The following is a 6,473-nucleotide window of genomic DNA, read 5'->3' on the forward strand; positions in this document are numbered from 1 at the left end:
CTCCTCGTCCTCCTCCTCACTCTCCTCCTCCTTCTCCACCTCCTGCTCCTTCTCCCCATCCTGCTCCTTCTTCTCCTCCTGCTCAACCTCCTCCTACTGATTCTCTTCATCCTGCTCAACATCCTCCTCTTATTCCTTCTCCACATCCAGCTCCAAATCCACCGACTGATCCTTCTCCTCCTCCTGCTCCTTTTCCACCTCCTGCTCCTTCTTCTCCTCCTGCTCAGCTCCTCCTCCTGCTTCTTCTCCAACTCTTTCTCCTACTACCCCTCCAGGTCCTTCTCCGCCTCCTGCTCCTTTTCCTCGTATTGCTTCTTCTCCACCTCCTGTTCCTTCTCCACCTCCTGCTCCTTCTCCTCGTCCTGCTGCTACTCCTCTTCCTGCACCTTATTCTTCTCCTGCTCCATCTCCACTCCTGCTGCTTCTCCTCCTCCTGCTCCTTCTCCTCCTTCTGCTCCTTCTCCTCCCCCTGCTCCTTCTCCTCCTGATGCTCCTTCTCCACCTCCGGCTCCTTCTCTTCCTCCTGCTCCTTCTCCACCTCCTGCTCCTTCTTCTCCTCCTGCTCCTGCTCCTCCTCCTGCTTCTTCACCGACTCCTTATCCTACTCCCCTTCCTGGTCCTTCTCCGCCTCCTGCTCCTTCTCCACCTATTGCTTCTTCTCCACCTCCTGTTCCTTTTCCTCCTCCTGCTCCTTCTCCACCTCCTTCTCCTCCTCCACCTCCTTCTCCTCCTGCTTCTCCTCCTCCACCTCCTGCTCCTTCTCACCACCTGCTAATTGTACAACTCCTGCTCCTTGTCCAGCTCCTGCTCCATGTCAACCTCCTGGTCCGTGTCCACCTCCTGCTTCTTGTCCACCTCCTGCTGCTTGTCCATCTCCTGGTCCTTCTCGCCCTCGTGTTCCTTCTCGCCCTCCTCCTCCTTCTCACCTTCCTGCTCCTTCTCCACCTGCTGCTCCTTCTCCACTCCTGCTCATTCACCACCTCCTGCTCCTTCTTCTCCTCCTTCTCCTCCTCCTGCTCCTTGTCTCCCTCCTGCTCCTTCTCCACCTCCTGCTCCTTCTCCACCTCCTGCTCCATCTCCTCCTCCTGCTCCAACTCCTCCTCCTGCTCCTCCTCCTGCTCCTTCTTCTTCTGCTGCTCCTACTCCACTCCTGCTCCATCTCCACCTCCTGCTCCTTCTCCTCCTCCTTCTTCTCTACCTGCTCCTTCTTCTCATCCTGCTCCTTCTCAATTCCTGCTCCATCTCCAGCTCCTGGTCCTTCTCCTCCTCCTCATCCTCCTCCTGCTGCTCCTTCTCCACTTCCTGCTCCGTCTTCTCCTCCTGCTCCTTCTCCACCTCCTGCTCCTTCTCCCCCTCCTGCACCTTCTCCTCCTTCTGCTCAAACTCCTCCTCCTGCTCCTTCTCCTCCTCCCCATCCTGTTCCTTCTTCTCCTCCTGCTCAACCTCCTCCTACTGATTCTCTTCATCCTGCTCAACATCCTCCTCTTATTCCTTCTCCACATCCAGCTCCTAATCCACCTACTGATCCTTCTCCTCCTGCTCCTTTTCCACCTCCTGCTCCTTCTTCTCCTCCTGCTCAGCTCCTCCTCCTGCTTCTTCTCCAACTCTTTCTCCTACTACCCCTCCAGGTCCTTCTCCGCCTCCTGCTCCTTTTCCTCGTATTGCTTCTTCTTTCCTCCTGTTCCTTCTCCACCTCCTGCTCCTTCTCCTCGTCCTGCTGCTACTCCTCTTCCTGCACCTTATTCTTCTCCTGCTCCATCTCCACTCCTGCTCCTTCTCCTCCTCCTGCTCCTTCTCCTCCTTCTGCTCCTTCTCCTCCCCCTGCTCCTTCTCCTCTTAATGCTCCTTCTCCACCTCCGGCTCCTTCTCCTCCTCCTGCTCCTTCTCCACCTCCTGCTCCTTCTTCTCCTCCTGCTCCTGCTCCTCCTCCTGCTTCTTCACCAACTCCTTATCCTACTCCCCTTCCTGGTCCTTCTCCGCCTCCTGCTCCTTCTCCACCTATTGCTTCTTCTCCACCTCCTGTTCCTTTTCCTCCTCCTGCTCCTTCTCCACCTCCTTCTCCTCCTCCACCTCCTTCTCCTCCTGCTTCTCCTCCTCCACCTCCTGCTCCTTGTCCACCTCCTGCTCCATGTCAACCTCCTGGTCCGTGTCTACCTCCTGCTTCTTGTCCACCTCCTGCTGCTTGGCCATCTCCTGGTCCTTCTCGCCCTCGTGTTCCTTCTCGCCCTCCTCCTCCTTCTCACCTTCCTGCTCCTTCTCCACCTGCTGCTCCTTCTCCATTCCTGCTCATTCACCACCTCCTGCTCCTTCTTCTCCTCCTTCTCCTCCTCCTGCTCCTTGTCTCCCTCCTGCTCCTTCTCCACCTCCTGCTCCTTCTCCACCTCCTGCTCCATCTCCTCCTCCTGCTCCAACTCCTCCTCCTGCTCCTTCTCCTCCTCCTCCTTCTGCTCCTTCAGCTCATCAAGCTCACCCTCCTACTGTTGCTCACCCTCCTGATGCTGCTCCTACCCCACCTCCTGCTCAATCTCCTCCTCCCTCTTGTTCTCCACCCCTGCTCTCTCTCCACCGCCTCATCATTCTCCCCCTCCTGATTCTTCTCCACCTCCTGCTCAACCTCCTCCTCCTACTCCCGCTTCTGCTCCATCTCCCGCTTCTGCTCCTTCTCCCGCTTCTGCTCCTTCTCCTCCTGCTGCTACTTCCCCTCCTGCTGCTTCTTCTCCTCCTGCTGCTACTTCTCCACCTCCACCTCCTTCTCCTTCTCCTCCCCCTGCTCCTTCTCCACCTCCTGATCCTTCTCCTCCTCCTGCTCCTTCTCCATCTCCTGCTCCTTCTCCACCTCCTGCTCCTTCTCCTCATCTTGCGCCTTCTCCACCTCATGCTCCTTCTCCTCCTCCTGCTACTACTCCTCCTCCTGCTCCATCTCCACCTCCTGCTCCTTCTCCTCCGCCTGCTTCTTCTCCTCCTCCTGCTCCTTCTCCACCTCCTGCCCCTTCTCCCCCTCCCACTCCTTCTCCCCCTCCTGCTCCTGCTCACCCTCCTACTGTTGCTCACGCTCCTGCTGATGCTCCTTCCCCACCTCCTGCTCAATCTCCTCCTCCTTCTTGTTCTCCACCCCTGCTTCCTCTCCACTTCCTCATCATTCTCCACCTCCTGCTCCTTCTCCACCTCCTGCTCAAACTCTTCCTCTGGCTCCTTCTCCACTTCATGTTCCTTCTCCCGCTCCTGCTCATTCTTCTCCGCCTGCTCCTTCTTCTCCTCCTGCTCCTTCTCAATTCCTGATCCATCTCCAGCTACTGCTCCTTCTCCTCCTCCTCGTCCTCCTCCTCACTCTCCTCCTCCTTCTCCACCTCCTGCTCCTTCTCCCCATCCTGCTCCTTCTTCTCCTCCTGCTCAACCTCCTCCTACTGATTCTCTTCATCCTGCTCAACATCCTCCTCTTATTCCTTCTCCACATCCAGCTCCAAATCCACCGACTGATCCTTCTCCTCCTCCTGCTCCTTTTCCACCTCCTGCTCCTTCTTCTCCTCCTGCTCAGCTCCTCCTCCTGCTTCTTCTCCAACTATTTCTCCTACTACCCCTCCAGGTCCTTCTCCGCCTCCTGCTCCTTTTCCTCGTATTGCTTCTTCTCCACCTCCTGTTCCTTCTCCACCTCCTGCTCCTTCTCCTCGTCCTGCTGCTACTCCTCTTCCTGCACCTTATTCTTCTCCTGCTCCATCTCCACTCCTGCTCCTTCTCCTCCTCTTGCTCCTTCTCCTCCTTCTGCTCCTTCTCCTCCCCCTGCTCCTTCTCCTCCTGATGCTCCTTCTCCACCTCCGGCTCCTTCTCTTCCTCCTGCTCCTTCTACACCTCCTGCTCCTTCTTCTCCTCCTGCTCCTGCTCCTCCTCCTGCTTCTTCACCGACTCCTTATCCTACTCCCCTTCCTGGTCCTTCTCCGCCTCCTGCTCCTTCTCCACCTATTGCTTCTTCTCCACCTCCTGTTCCTTTTCCTCCTCCTGCTCCTTCTCCACCTCCTTCTCCTCCTCCACCTCCTTCTCCTCCTGCTTCTCCTCCTCCACCTCCTGCTCCTTCTCACCACCTGCTAATTGTACAACTCCTGCTCCTTGTCCACCTCCTGCTCCATGTCAACCTCCTGGTCCGTGTCCACCTCCTGCTTCTTGTCCACCTCCTGCTGCTTGTCCATCTCCTGGTCCTTCTCGCCCTCGTGTTCCTTCTCGCCCTCCTCCTCCTTCTCACCTTCCTGCTCCTTCTCCACCTGCTGCTCCTTCTCCACTCCTGCTCATTCACCACCTCCTGCTCCTTCTTCTCCTCCTTCTCCTCCTCCTGCTCCTTGTCTCCCTCCTGCTCCTTCTCCACCTCCTGCTCCTTCTCCACCTCCTGCTCCATCTCCTCCTCCTGCTCCAACTCCTCCTCCTGCTCCTCCTCCTGCTCCTTCTTCTTCTGCTGCTCCTACTCCACTCCTGCTCCATCTCCACCTCCTGCTCCTTCTCCTCCTCCTTCTTCTCTACCTGCTCCTTCTTCTCATCCTGCTCCTTCTCAATTCCTGCTCCATCTCCAGCTCCTGGTCCTTCTCCTCCTCCTCATCCTCCTCCTCCTGCTCCTTCTCCACTTCCTGCTCCGTCTTCTCCTCCTGCTCCTTCTCCACCTCCTGCTCCTTCTCCCCATCCTGCACCTTCTCCTCCTCCTGCTCAAACTCCTCCTCCTGCTCCTTCTCCTCCTCCCCATCCTGCTCGTTCTTCTCCTCCTGCTCAACCTCCTCCTAGTGATTCTCTTCATCCTGCTCAACATCCTCCTCTTATTCCTTCTCCACATCCAGCTCCTAATCCACCTACTGATCCTTCTCCTCCTGCTCCTTTTCCACCTCCTGCTCCTTCTTCTCCTCCTGCTCAGCTCCTCCTCCTGCTTCTTCTCCAACTCTTTCTCCTACTACCCCTCCAGGTCCTTCTCCGCCTCCTGCTCCTTTTCCTCGTATTGCTTCTTCTCCACCTCCTGTTCCTTCTCCACCTCCTGCTCCTTCTCCTCGTCCTGCTGCTACTCCTCTTCCTGCACCTTATTCTTCTCCTGCTCCATCTCCACTCCTGCTCCTTCTCCTCCTCTTGCTCCTTCTCCTCCTTCTGCTCCTTCTCCTCCCCCTGCTCCTTCTCCTCCTGATGCTCCTTCTCCACCTCCGGCTCCTTCTCTTCCTCCTGCTCCTTCTCCACCTCCTGCTCCTTCTTCTCCTCCTGCTCCTGCTCCTCCTCCTGCTTCTTCACCGACTCCTTATCCTACTCCCCTTCCTGGTCCTTCTCCGCCTCCTGCTCCTTCTCCACCTATTGCTTCTTCTCCACCTCCTGTTCCTTTTCCTCCTCCTGCTCCTTCTCCACCTCCTTCTCCTCCTCCACCTCCTTCTCCTCCTGCTTCTCCTCCTCCACCTCCTGCTCCTTCTCACCACCTGCTAATTGTACAACTCCTGCTCCTTGTCCACCTCCTGCTCCATGTCAACCTCCTGGTCCGTGTCCACCTCATGCTTCTTGTCCACCTCCTGCTGCTTGTCCATCTCCTGGTCCTTCTCGCCCTCGTGTTCCTTCTCGCCCTCCTCCTCCTTCTCACCTTCCTGCTCCTTCTCCACCTGCTGCTCCTTCTCCACTCCTGCTCATTCACCACCTCCTGCTCCTTCTTCTCCTCCTTCTCCTCCTCCTGCTCCTTGTCTCCCTCCTGCTCCTTCTCCACCTCCTGCTCCTTCTCCACCTCCTGCTCCATCTCCTCCTCCTGCTCCAACTCCTCCTCCTGCTCCTCCTCCTGCTCCTTCTTCTTCTGCTGCTCCTACTCCACTCCTGCTCCATCTCCACCTCCTGCTCCTTCTCCTCCTCCTTCTTCTCTACCTGCTCCTTCTTCTCATCCTGCTCCTTCTCAATTCCTGCTCCATCTCCAGCTCCTGGTCCTTCTCCTCCTCCTCATCCTCCTCCTCCTGCTCCTTCTCCACTTCCTGCTCCGTCTTCTCCTCCTGCTCCTTCTCCACCTCCTGCTCCTTCTCCCCATCCTGCACCTTCTCCTCCTCCTGCTCAAACTCCTCCTCCTGCTCCTTCTCCTCCTCCCCATCCTGCTCGTTCTTCTCCTCCTGCTCAACCTCCTCCTAGTGATTCTCTTCATCCTGCTCAACATCCTCCTCTTATTCCTTCTCCACATCCAGCTCCTAATCCACCTACTGATCCTTCTCCTCCTGCTCCTTTTCCACCTCCTGCTCCTTCTTCTCCTCCTGCTCAGCTCCTCCTCCTGCTTCTTCTCCAACTCTTTCTCCTACTACCCCTCCAGGTCCTTCTCCGCCTCCTGCTCCTTTTCCTCGTATTGCTTCTTCTCCACCTCCTGTTCCTTCTCCACCTCCTGCTCCTTCTCCTCGTCCTGCTGCTACTCCTCTTCCTGCACCTTATTCTTCTCCTGCTCCATCTCCACTCCTGCTCCTTCTCCTCCTCTTGCTCCTTCTCCTCCTTCTGCTCCT

The sequence above is a fragment of the Heptranchias perlo genome, chromosome 35 (assembly GCF_035084215.1).
Source record: "Heptranchias perlo isolate sHepPer1 chromosome 35, sHepPer1.hap1, whole genome shotgun sequence".
Taxonomy (NCBI): domain Eukaryota; kingdom Metazoa; phylum Chordata; class Chondrichthyes; order Hexanchiformes; family Hexanchidae; genus Heptranchias; species Heptranchias perlo.